The sequence below is a fragment of the Pinus tabuliformis genome, chromosome Q (genome assembly GCF_031772625.1).
Source record: "Pinus tabuliformis cultivar Carrire ecotype Pingquan chromosome Q, CPIR1, whole genome shotgun sequence".
Classification (NCBI taxonomy): Eukaryota; Viridiplantae; Streptophyta; class Pinopsida; order Pinales; family Pinaceae; genus Pinus; species Pinus tabuliformis.
The window spans coordinates 241,598,696-241,612,680 of record NC_142296.1 but is presented as its reverse complement, the minus strand read 5'-3'; the positions used below and the strand labels follow the sequence as shown (position 1 = coordinate 241,612,680).

Sequence of the window (13,985 nt, the reverse complement as noted above, 5' to 3'; positions counted from 1 at the left end):
CCCGCCAGCGTGCATGCATTACAGCATAATCTTGGATAGTTCACAGGCTCTTTCTTCCGGCAATGTCGAGATTAGCATAGATTAGCATGAAAGGAGATCTGTTCCTTTTGATCATGGTTTGATAGGCTCTCAAAGAACATACGAGGAATGGCCCTGGTCAATGTGATATCCGAAGGATGACACTCCACCATGTGTCTGCATCTGAATATTGTACAAAGGTAGCTTGGAAACCTGCTTGCTTGCTGAGATTCCCAGCCTGCACTGACTGAAAGGTAGGACGGAGCAAGGCATCAATGAGAAAGCAAAGCAGACCTTTCAGGACCTGCCAAGAGAAGATACATGGCCGGGAGGCTCACGAAAATAGATTGATATAGCAGTTTAGGTCGCTCACCTCCCCTCACCGGGAGGACCCCAAAAACCAAGACCGGTTCTGCGCCAGTAAAATTGGGACCAAGTGGAGTTGAACGCCTACCCAGAGAGATGAACACCATGAAGATCAAGGATGACAAGGTGATCACATGGTTTAGGTTATTTGAAACAGAACTGTTACAGTGTTTCAAATCAATTTTTCCTAATGGGTAAGTTCCTCAGGAGATGGAAGAAAAAGCAACTGTCGTAGCTGGAAATGTCACAGAGGCGGGGCATATTATTGCAACCACCATTGGAGGCAGAAATGGCGAACCTAAACAAGTAAGTCATGTTGAACATCAGGCATTTTTTTAGGTGGGTTAATATACATGTTACAGTAACTTTGTACAAGAAAGTAAGAAGAAGCCCTCGTAGTTATAAACTTATATGTAAAGTGTTTTAAAACTTAAAAACAAGTAGGTAGTTGATACTCAAGGTGTTTAAAAACTTTGAAAAATGGGTATTTTCACAGTATAGATAGAGTAGGTGAAGTTAGCCTTGGGGTAGCTACGCTGCGGAAATTTGTTGTACAATTTTCGCTGTAACTTAGTCCTATAGTTTCTACAGAATCTTCCGAGGATGTAAATAAATATATTCTATTCTCTTGTATCCTATATAAAATCTCAAAAAAAAAATCTTGATCTATTTGAATCCATGTTGTTTTTTCCCAACAGACCATCAGCTATATGGCAGAGAAGTCAATCAGACTTGTGAAACCAACTATAAAGAAAGCAGTCTCAGGGATTTTCCTTCACTGCAACAAAAATAACATACAGGAATGGGATAACATACAGGAATGGGAAAACCTGTTGTAAGGTAGTCGAACATGCTGGGCTCCTCCAGAAATGGTCGTTGATTGAACTAGGCGACAGATTTTTTCCCAACAGACCATCAGCTATATGGCAGAGAAGTCAAGCAGACTTGTGAAACCAACTATAAAGAAAGCAGTCTCAGGGATTTTCCTTCACTGCAACAAAAATAACATACAGGAATGGGAAAACCTGTTGTAAGGTAGTCGAACGTGCTGGGCTCCTCCAGAAATGGTTGTTGATTGAACCAGGCGACAGATGCGAACCAGGCGACAGATGCGAGGTCGTTCCGCTACCCCGCCAAGGAAAGGTCGAGCAGAATTTCCTGTCGTCCTACAACCAGAAGCTCTCTGGGAAGTAAATGCAAGAAACATGGGAAGCAGATGCAAGATGGTCGTTGATTGAACCAGGCGACAGATGCGAACCAGGCGACAGATGCGAGGTCGTTCCGCTACCCCACCAAGGAAGGTCGAGCAGAATTTCCTGTCGTCCTACAACCAGAAGCTCTCTGGGAAGTAAATACAAGAAACATGGGAAGCAGATGCAAGGTGTTGATATTGGGGACCGCCCTCCTGACACCTGCCGGCAGCCACGGACACCTGCAGCTTAATACCAAAGCTTAGGAAACCTTAACATACCCATACAACTGCAGATAATACGAATTAATGGGAATTAATGTTAACATTAAACCCAGACCGCTGACAGTTAGGGAGAATGCAGTGCGCATAAAAGTAATTTAAGGTATGATCGGGCCTCTTCCGCCTCGGGAAGAGGCCAAATAAGATGGCGAAGCGGATGTTGCAAATGGAACTTAGCTTATGTAAGCACATCGGCTGAAAGGCTATTTGGAAACCTTATGTTAAACAGCTAAAACACCGCAAATAACACCGCAGAATTAATGCTAACTCCACCCTGATCGATTACTATAGTCCCTGCCGAATGCCAGATGGCAGGGACTAATAACAGAGCCTGAGAAGCGTCCAGAAGCCTGTTAAGCACAAGGATGACATCGACATTGTCCGTGGGGGAAAAATAATTGTCCATTGCATACCATAGATCAAACATCCAACTATATAACTCGTTGACAATGAACACACCAACTTCAAAACCAAGATGAGACGAGAACACATGAATACTCCGAGGGACCAATGAATTTGATATATAGGCAGAGGCATAGCCATTCCACGAGCCAAACAACATTAGTAAATCCATATCCATTAACTAAAGATCAACTGGAGAAAGAATTGACAGACGAGGAATGGTGTCAGATGATTGCATTAAATTCATTCTTCTGCTCGAGGTCCTGAACTCTGCAACCAAGACAATCCACCCCAGATCCCACCTAAGGGAGATCAAATAGATAAGACACCCCTCCCTTGAATTGAATGAAGAGACCTACCACTTGTTAGCCCAATTAAGGAACCAAAGAGGGAGCATGAATATTCGTGGTCAAAAAGGGCAAGTCACCAAAACCCACTACCCATTCTTTGTTGAGAACACTCTACTTTGCAAGGGTATGGAAAGGAAGCTAGCCATGTATCCATTTCATAAACATCCCCAGGTTTATGTGAGACCTATATAGAATGATTGAAATTTGAATAGCTCATTAAGACATAATAATGGGGAAGAAAAACACTCCCATCCATCTCACTAAAATTTAAACCTTTCATAAATTAGGTAATTGAAGAGATGCTGAAACTATTTTCCACTTCAATGTTGCTTTGCTCCATAGTGGAACCTTTTTTGGCTAAAATATCAGCTATCGGATTCAAATCTTTGTGTATATGGTAGAATTATAGTTTTCCAAATTGAGTGGCAGAAATAAGAGCCCTTGATTCATGGGAGGGGAATCTGGACATATTGCTTCCTAGGCCTTCACCATTTGGCAAATGACAAGCATTTAATCTCCAAAAACTAACATGATTTAAATTTCATTTTCTATGGCCACCTCTAGACCTTTCCATAATGCAAGATATTCTACCATATTGTTGGTCGCTATATCTAGGCCCCAAGCAAATTGTGTCACCATTTTTCCATGAGGACTATAAAGAACCCCTCCTTCTCCAGCCTCTCCTAGGTTGCCTCTCGAAACCCCATCATAAAATAGAGAGAACTGAGATTTCTCCATTCTCCAATTGAGGAATTCAATTTGATTGTGCCTAATATAAGAAACCAAACACCTATTTGGCATGAGCATGAATTCAGACGAAGGTGAAAAATTCCTATCAAGTTTAATCTAGTCACGTCCTTCTTTGTTCAATTCTTCGATATGTTTAAAATTGTAACCTCTAATAGATATTGCTTCAAAAAGAAATGAGCATGCTTTAGATGCAACCATCTGAGTTAAAATCTTGTTCTTGAAAATGACTTTCTTCCTCGCAATCCAAATGGACCAACACAAAAATTTGGGGAGAGATGTCCAACAACAAATTGACAAGGAGGAGGTTTTTCGACTCTAAGGATAGTGAGATCTCCACTTTTTGAATATGTGTTGTGGGGAAAAATGCCTATGCAGGACGATCCTATCCACCTAAGGTGTGACAGTGCCTTAGCAACAAACAGAGACAGCTATTCTGGTTTCTTCCTTTATGAAATGGGAAAGAAGAGAGATCAATGGACTTACCGGTGTCTTCCATTTGTCCCTCGATCTAGATCCTCTTCTCTTTGGGTGTTCACAGCTTCTTGCCTCCTCGCAGAACCACAAGAGAACAACTACTTGCCTTCCTGCAAGATCACAAGAGAACAACTACTTGCGACAAGAGAACAGCTACTTGAGACAAGAGAAGAACACAACACAAAGGCAGATATTCATATTCATAAATGATTCAGGATTAGAAATAAATCAAATACACTAATGCAATCATACATCAAAGATACATCAGTATATAGGAGAAAACCAAGATAGCTTTATTGATAAATAACAAGGTTCAGGAAGAGATACAACCCAGAGGGCTCCAATCCAGCATCTCCTTCCCAGCAGAATGGAATTCCTATCTTCACCTCCCTTCAAAGCATTAAGCACCCAATGATTCCAATCTCAAACCAACAGCAATTCTTTGCAATAACAAAATTCCAGCCTCCAGATCTCATGGAGGAGAGATCCATATATAGATGTTTGGAGAGAGGATGAGTCAGCTTGAGATCTGACTAGTGTCCTCTCCCTCTCTCAGTTCTTGAGTCCACTTGGAGGTTCTTGCTTCCACTTGGAGATTTGGAACCTCTTACTCATCACCAGTCGAATTCCCTGAGGCAAGTGTCATTTTGGAAGCTTCCTGAGCATTGACACCTTGAGGAATGAGTCTGCCACTTGTCCAAACTCGCTCAGCGCAGGTAGCTAGTGTTGGAGTTGACATTCAACGCAGGTAGACAGTGGAGCCACTGACATTCAGCGCAGATGGTTAATGGAGCAGTTGACATGATCCTGAATTGACTTGTTTTTGAGCAGTTTCAGGTGGAGAACTTTTGTGAATTGCTGTGGTTTGTTAGCCTTGTTCCTCTAGGGGTAGGAACAACATGTTTAGGGACTTTGGATCCCTTAGATTATGGACATTTCATGCTCAATGCTGTAAGGCACAAAAATGTCTATAACAGTTGCCCCCTAAAGTATGAGGCTGTTTATCGGGCGAAATGCTTTATCAGGGGGATCCGAAGTTCATCCAATGCTGGGAGGAGACCTGTAATACAATACAATACAATACATTATTTTCATACTACTTTCATGATCTAGCTGAGGCGGGCATTCCCATGCTCAGCTTTATAAATTCATTTTTCTGTACATAGAACAGACAATCGTCTGATGATAGACTGATAATTTTGATGAAATTATCATCCTTTGAGTAGGATGATTATCTGTTGCAATGATGTACATGTCAATGTCTTTATCTTTCCTGAATATATATCGCAGCCCGGATGGATGAAACTAGATCTGGGGTCTTCAAACTCGTTCGATCTTCACTCTAAGTACAAGTCGATCCATGTGAGAATTGTTCTGAAGTCGAACATGGAAAGACCTCGCTTGATTACCGGTCAATGATGTAAACCGTTAACAAGCGCGAGAGGAATCATCGATAATGATAATGATCCTCAAGGTACTGCAGTACAATTCACGTGGTGTGAATAAAGGACTTGGCGTCGAACACCATGCAAAATCTTCTGGTCGAAGTTCATTGATGTATACCTGTCGCCGGAAGTGAGAAACTTGCCATTGAGGCATGCAAGCTTCAAAGTACTGAAGGGGTTGTTCCTAGATCAACTTCTTGGATAATGAGCTGATGTCGACAAGAAGCGATCCGTCAAAGGAGGGCCTTAATGAATCCCACATCAGTGACACGGAACGGAGCTAATGATTTTGATGGAGGTGAAAACGATCTGTGACATATGATTCAGGGTGGCGGTCATGAATGGATGAAGGATAATGTATGGCAGTGGATGGGACCCCGTTGACTCTTTCTGAACGACTTCTCTTGAACATATGGCGACACTGATGCGATGGATCGGTAGCATTACCCCAATTATGGATGGTATGGCGAGACCATGGTGATGTGACCGGTGAATGAAACAACCCAACCCGATTGTGGTACGGAGGAAAAGTGTCATGTTCAAGAGCGACCTGCTACCATCAAAGTTTTCTTTAGTTTCTCCCAATTTTTCCCCAGTCATTGCTGACCAGTACCTCTTTATTTTTGTCAAGCTTGAGGAGGATAACATATGCTTGTTCTATAACCTGCCCTTCGGGCAAGCCCATCGCTACGTTTTAACGAGCCTAGCGATAGTGAAACGCATTCTCGTCTAAAGACAAGTTTGTCGCTATTTAGTGATTTTAACGAGTCTAACGACAAGGATAACTCGGTTCTTTTCATTTTTAGAGAGTCTGAAAAGATACATAAAGTCAACTCCAAAATTCCTTTTTCGTCATCTAATCCCTTAATTCCGAAAAAGTATAAAACAATACAGAAGGGATGAGTTTTCGACAATTTTAACGAGCCAAACAAAACAAGCGCTCGATCTTTTTGTGCAATAATCCCTCAGGTCCAAAAAGATTAAAATATAGAGGAAGGATAGCTCTTCCTGTCTTTTAACGAGCTGGAAGGCCAAGGACTCGGCAATCTTTTCATATTTTACGAGTCAATTGAAAAGAGCTTAAAGAAGACTCGTCTTTTGAGGAACGAGTGATAAACAGGGTTAGCAGCTGATTCCAGGTACAGGTTGGAATTTTCCAATCACGGCATGTCACAAGGATGGCTAGGTGAAATCACTCTTCGCAGTTGTTCCTCAAAATGGGTAAACAATCATATGGAGGTGAACGATCGGCCAATGGAAAAGTGGAGGTGGCAGGTGCAAGCACGACCAAGGCTTTAATGGCTGATGATATTACATTCACAGTGGTTATTTACCGGGATAGGTTCATTTTTTATTTTAAAATGAGCTTAAACACTGGAGGAAACTCTTGCTCATTGCTTATGTTTATTTTTTAACGAGCATGAAGTCCGCGTTAAAACTGCTCGGATCTTGCGTTTATTTTTTAACGAGCATGAACTGTGTGCTAAAACTGCTCAAATACCCAGTCATATGATAAGAGTGTCTCATCAAGATTCTATTTTTTATGGAGCTTCATCTCACTAAGCTTTGCTCCGCATCCTTTCTTCATGCAAGTTAGGAAACGGCTAATCCAAAAAACAGATAAATAACCGCTCTTTGCTTGCACTCCAAAAGGTTTGCATGCCCCCAGGTATAAAACAGAGTTTCAAGGTTACCTCTACTTCATTTCCGCCAAAACATTTGTTTTAACGAGAGAGGCTTACCTCTTTCAGGTTACCCAAAGATTGTCTTGTTAGCAGTTTAAACAAAACACTTCCTCGGCAATGTCTACCGAAATAGACAAAGGTGGGTGAAAAATAGTTTATTTCACTCACATAACTTTGACAGAAGAATCTTATTCTAGAATAACCCTCTTCCTAGACAGACGGGGTACAGACTAGTCATATTCTCCCGCGGAAACCTATTCTATACCCAAAGTTTCCCTGCCGAAGCAGACCAGGACGCATGCCCCCTGGGTTCCAGTCATATCCTCCCGGATTACTCACGCTCATCAGGAGGACGGACCGTGGGTTGAGACACTTCTTGCGTGAATAGACCATTTAGGGATGGTACATGACTATTTGCGATGCGTGATCCGGGAAATGAAAGTTGGTCCACGAGCTTGACCATTCTTCCTTCATGCGGAAAACACATTACTCTAAAGAGTGATGAGACGATGGCTCCCATGCAATATATATAGTCTCGTCCAAGGAGTAGGTTATAATCCAAGGGTCCTTGAACGACCATCACGTTCATTTGAACGGTCTTCCCTTTCAATGTTATGGGCACATTGGGGAGGATCCCTAAAGGTCGACTGGTTCCTTTATCAAAGCCTGATAGATTTCTCATTTCAGGCAAAAGCGCTGGCGAACCAAGTGCTTTCCAAGCAATAGAGGAAAGGATACTCACAGATGCCCCCTCATCAATGATAGTGCCAGCCATTACCATTCTGTATATTTGAACGATAATTCTGAATGGTATGCTTGCTGGCAACCGGGGTCTGCCTAGTTGGTTCCAATCAAAGGACACAACCAGGTTGCTTGGTGGTGGGACCGAATAAACGGCCGGATATCGCTCTGACGAACTTCCTTCCTGCGATAAAGGAATGCTGGCATTGCCCCCTTGATCATCAGAGTCAGTGCTGATGAAGAGAATTTGGACGGTATCGTCTTTATTCTCCTCTGTGATGGTGTCATTCGAAGATAGAGCCTCTGAAGGCAAAACCGGGTCAACTGTCGTTTCAACCTTTAGACTTTCGTCAGGTATGGATTCAGACGGTTCATCTTCAATGACTGGCGCTTTGGCTGACCACTTGAGCGGGCCAGCCGGGTTCTCAACTAGCGAAGGACTTGGCAGGAGTTTTTGATATCCAGGAGGAAGTTGCGCTCGTAAAATCGGGCGATCTTCCAGAACTCTTTTTGCCTCGTCTAAGAAGGGACAACGGTGGATGGCGTGATCGCCTTCACACAGTTTGCAGGGAAATCTAGCTTTCCCACTCTGTCCTGGGGCTTCACTCCCACTAGTTGACGGTGAGCAGTCAACATGGCTATCAGAGGTCGACACTACCGAATTGTGCAGACGGGGAGACCAGTCCCTTAGTATCCGAGGGATACAGGGACAATCTCTGTGGAAGTGGTCTCCCTTGCATATGACGCATGGCGATTTAGGCCTTGCCAGTGCTGTGTGTGGATTTTTGTCAGACGACACTTGTTTGCCCCCAGTCGCCTTTGGCTCCTTCTTCTTCTTTTCTTTCTTCTTCTTCTCCTTCTTCTCCTTAGGAACTCGGTTTTTTGCTTTCCCAGTTCCGTCAAGCGAAGAAGAAGGAGGAGAGGAAGATGAAGTAGAAGGCTGGTGGGAAACTCTGGTCTGGACTAACTGTTGACTCGACTGTTCAGGAATGGTGGTGTTCTGAACGACATTGGTTGAAAAGAGCCAGACTGGTAGGCCAATTGTCAGTCCTGGAAGCGACAATGTGGCCATGTGGGGCGCACCAACATCTCCCCAAGAGTAGAAGGGACTAGGATTTCCACCAAGGGGAATTCCTTGGTTGGTGTGCTCCATCTTTTCAACCCAAAGATCAACACGGGAATAAAGGGTGATTGTTCCGTTTAAAATAAATTGTTAACGACGCTTTAGACACAACTTGCTTTTTCACTTTTAAAGAGTCGAGAAAAAGCTAAAGATGACTCTAGTCTCCTTCGATGTTTTAACGAGCCCGAAGTGACAAATGCTCGGATGGACTTTTTCTGTTATAGAGTCTGAAAAAGGCCAAAAGAAACTGCTCTGGAGTTCTAGGCAGAGGGTGTGCCAAACTTTTCGCAAAACCGCAGAATACTTTTTAGGGTACGGGCAGTCGATCTTCGTGAATGTTGTGTTCACTGCATTGTGATCAGTAGGGCGGCCGACACGGCTTCCTAAGGATAAAGGATATGCCTATAGGGGTCTCCCAATATATACGCGACGGTACGTGGGAGCACAATCCGTACTAGCGCTATCGTCCCTCAGGAGGAATCACCCACCTTCCACGAGATCGACAGTCACTAGGCTTAACGACGCCGGAACACGTCTCTAGCCTAGACCTCTATGTTGTGCGTTATGTTACAAAGCGTTGTTAAGTTCATTCAATTTATTTTAGGTTGATCTTTTTAAAGTTTGCCTTTCAAGGTTCACCACGAGATGTATGATACAAATTCCTAAATGCATCTAAAGATGATAAGCAAGCTTTATATCTTTTCAACTTTGAAAATCCTAGCTACTGAGGGAAAAGAAAGACACCATCTTTTCTCAAAGAGCAATCAGCACACTCTAATGCACTTTTCCTAAATCCAACATGCAAACTATCAAATGCAAAATGCACAATGCAGGTGTTTGTTTTCCGCTTTCTTAGTATTGATGCCTACAAAGAAAGCTTTTTGTACAACTTTGAATTTGCTTTTAAATGATCAATACAAACAAGTTCACTTTTTTCGAAATCAGAGAGGGTAGAAGAGATTACAACACTTAACGATTTTCGAAATGAATACTTGTTTTGACACTTAAAAGAGACAAATTCAAACCAATAAGCAAAAGTAAATATATAATCAATCTGCAAACAGCCAGTGAACTCTCTTCTAAGATGACAATCAGATCTGAATCAAGGGCTACAGGGTGACTACTTTACTCATGCAAAGGAAAACTGTAAATGATGCCACAAACACATAAAAACACTCACAGTCTTTTTGTACAAAAGGAGGCGGAATGTAAGCAGAGAAAAGGAGTTATCAGACTGGTACCTATGCTGGTTACAGGCTGCAAAAATCAGAGATCAAAACAAGGTAAAACAGAGCAGAGAACCCCAGCTGCAAAGGCAAAACTGGTTCAGCGCAACCTCAACACAGGGGTTTTGACATTCAACGCAGGTAGCCTTCACGGGAACTGCGTTGAAATGCAGAATCCCTTCACTGGGTCTGCGCTGAAGGAGAAACTTTCGTTTCCCTCAGGTTCTGGGTCACAGATTGCTCTTTAATTCACTGTTTTAGGCCAAATAAAAGCAACAAGCAAGGTACAATCAAGGGAATGCTTTGAAGGGTACTAAGATCTATCACAAGGATCATCAAATCATTTGTGAATCCATTGTTAAGATCATAGACAAGTCCAGCAATTGGATCAAAGCAGCAACTTTCTACTTTGCATCCCGGAAAGATGCAGTTCGATTGTTGCTGTCAAGTCTATGAAGCAAACAATGATAGAAACACAAATAAAATGACTAAACAAATCTCCCCAGTGGAGTCGCCAATTTGTTGTGGGGAAAAATGCCTATGCAGGACGATCCTATCCACCTAAGGTGTGACAGTGCCTTAGCAACAAACAGAGACAGCTATTCTGGTTTCTTCCTTTATGAAATGGGAAAGAAGAGAGATCAATGGACTTACCGGTGTCTTCCGTTTGTCCCTCGATCTAGATCCTCTTCTCTTTGGGTGTTCACAGCTACTTTCCTCCTCGCAGAACCACAAGAGAACAGCTACTTGCCTTCCTGCAAGATCACAAGAGAACAGCTACTTGCGACAAGAGAACAGCTACTTGAGACAAGAGAAGAACACAACACAAAGGCAGATATTCATATTCATAAATGATTCAGGATTAGAAATAAATCAAATACACTAATGCAATCATACATCAAAGATACATCAGTATATAGGAGAAAACCAAGATAGCTTTATTGATAAATAACAAGGTTCAGGAAGAGATACAACCCAGAGGGCTCCAATCCAGCATCTCCTTCCCAGCAGAATGGAATTCCTATCTTCACCTCCCTTCAAAGCATTAAGCACCCAATGATTCCAATCTCAAACCAACAACAATTCTTTGCAATAACAAAATTCCAGCCTCCAGATCTCATGGAGGAGAGATCCATATACAGATGTTTGGAGAGAGGATGAGTCAGCTTGAGATCTGACTAGTGTCCTCTCCCTCTCTCAGTTCTTGAGTCCACTTGGAGGTTCTTGCTTCCACTTGGAGATTTGGAACCTCTTACTCATCACCAGTTGAATTCCCTGAGGCAAGTGTCATTTTGGAAGCTTCCTGAGCATTGACACCTTGAGGAATGAGTCTGCCACTTGTCCAAACTCGCTCAGCGCAGGTAGCTAGTGTTGGAGTTGACATTCAACGCAGGTAGACAGTGGAGCCACTGACATTCAGCGCAGATGGTCAATGGAGCAGTTGACATGATCCTGAATTGACTTGTTTTTGAGCAGTTTCAGGTGGAGAACTTTTGTGAATTGCTGTGGTTTGTTAGCCTTGTTCCTCTAGGGGTAGGAACAACATGTTTAGGGACTTTGGATCCCTTAGATTATGGAACATTTCATGCTCAATGCTGTAAGGCACAAAAATGTCTATAACAATATGTCCTCCCATGAGCTCGGAATAGAGCCAATGAAAGAGATTGGAATTAACGAGCCTAATTGCTAAGCTTTTTAAATTTCTAAGTATTACCCGTTAGAAATTTTATCTGTATTCTCTGGTTTACTTCTCCTACTCTTAATTACGAACAAGTTATTTAAACATGTAAATATCGAAATAAACATAGTATAGTCTCAACCATCTACAAACCAACAACTGAAAGAAATAGCAAAACAAAAGTGACACCGTTATTTTTGGACAACTCGTCCCCGAAAAAACCCAACTTGGGAAAACCAGTGCAGCAATTATGAGGGTTATTTTATTATGCAATCTATCTAAGTACAATTGTGTGCCAAACTGGCTCACCCGACAGAGAAAATAATCCGGCAATAATAACTCTCAGTTTTGAAGTAGATATTCAGAAAATTTGCCCCACGAAACCCTCTCCAGCACAACTGAAGCACTGCGTCAACCCTCCTGGCCTCTGCGTCAGCCTGAAAACCCCCTGCATCAGCTCTCTGAGGCTCTGCGCAACCTCTTTGGCTCTCTGCATCACTCCAACAGCCTCTGTGTGGATGACGCAGGCCCTCCTGGCCTCTGCGTTGTCTTTGCTAGCCTCTACGTGGCTCCCTCTAACTTCTATGTTTGCGTCTCTACCTCTGCGCTGGTCTTCCAACACTATGTTTGCCTCTCTATCTCGTACTCACTACCCCTCATTGCAAACTGATCATTGATTCGACTTTTCTTAGCAAACCCCGCTCTAGAAAATCGAATGATTGATCACTCTCGTGTGTTCTCCAACTAACCCTCAAACCTCCTCTTATACTTTTATTGTTGGTCCTTCAACGGCCAAGATTACATCTCTAATCAATGGCTAAGACTAGATTTGGCTTGATCCATGTCTTTTAGAACCTTCTAACCCAGTTTTATATTAATACCCATTAACATTTTATTTTTCCTAAGTTCAGACTTAGGAACTCCATTAAAAATATTAATTATTTTAATATCTCCTAAACCAAGAAGAATCTTCCCAAACCATTTCTGGGTCTTGGAGATCTCATGTGATTTAGCCTCTCCACCAATTTTCATGGCTAGAGCACATCTGATGCTAACCAAAATCAACACTCCCTCTTAGCAAGGACTGTGCTCTAGTAATACTCCACACTGAGCATCACCCTGAATATACGGCACCAGTACCTGTACTAATTCTAGGCCTCCCCGCCCAACATCCTTTGCACTACTACATCATGTATTGTTGCCAATGGCTTTGCCACTGCCACTATTGCATCCGTACGACAGCTCCCTCTACATCCGTGCTGTTGCTGGTCCTTTCTCCCAACAATGCATCTGCACTGCAACCCCCTCTCATCATGCTGCATCGTGCTATTTCTAACTGCTACTGCACTGCAACTCAGTTACTAAGAAGTAAGTAACTGATCCACCCAACTACTGACATCCCTGTCAGGCTAGAAACACTCCCGATGTTGAAGCTCTCTCTATTGTTATCTCGTGCTCCCTCTACTGCCTCTGCGCTGCTGCAACAACTCCCTGCCTCTCACACCGCTGCAAACCTCTATGTGCCATCATGCACTGTTGCAACCTCCTCTGTGCCTCTCGCACTGCTACAGCCTACTAGCTCTGCGCTACCCGAGACTTCTACACTGTAGCACTCTATGCCGCTTCATCCACATCCGTTTCTACCGACATCCGTCATCCTGCTACTTCTCACTTCGGGGCTCTCGTAGGTATAATCCAAGAGTTTGGGTACCTCAAGGATCTTTCCCCTCATCGCTGTAGTCCCCCTGACTACAGCTTGATGCCTCCCCACCTCTTCTCTAGATGTACATGAGCACTCATGGCAGAATCATCATCCTCCTCTACCTCCTTTTCTACCTTCGCTGATGTTGCCTTGGAGTCAAACGCCTCTCCCTTAGTCTTCTTCCTCGAACACTGGTTCACATAATGCCCCAGTTCCCCACAATTGAAGAACTTTATCTTGGAGAGGTCCTTTTTCTTCCTCTTCTCCTTCTTGCCCGCAAATGCCAGAGTTGCATCCTCTTCCTTTTCCTTCTTAATCCGAACTCCTTTGCTGCTACTTCCCGTCTTAGACAGCCGTTTGATCTCTTCTTGACGAAGAGCCGCCCACAATTCTTCCCAATCTGGAAGAGTCGTCCTGCCCATAATCTTTGAACGAATGTCTCCTACTCCTCAGAGACTGCGTTTAGAGTGGTCCTCACCATCAGCTCCTGATCCAGCGTGGCCCCTATTTGAAGTCAATTGGTCTCGAATCTCCTTCAATCTGCCGAGGAAGTG

General features: G+C 43.1%; 1 long non-coding RNA gene across 1 annotated transcript; it reads left to right on the top strand.

Moving 5' to 3' along the window:
- Positions 1-413: 413 nt before the first annotated feature.
- Positions 414-1,106, top strand: LOC149219081 (uncharacterized). Its single transcript, XR_016248675.1, has 3 exons — positions 414-510; positions 592-690; positions 1,083-1,106. It is a non-coding gene; the product is annotated as an uncharacterized LOC149219081 (long non-coding RNA).
- The last annotated feature ends 12,879 nt before the right edge of the window (positions 1,107-13,985 follow it).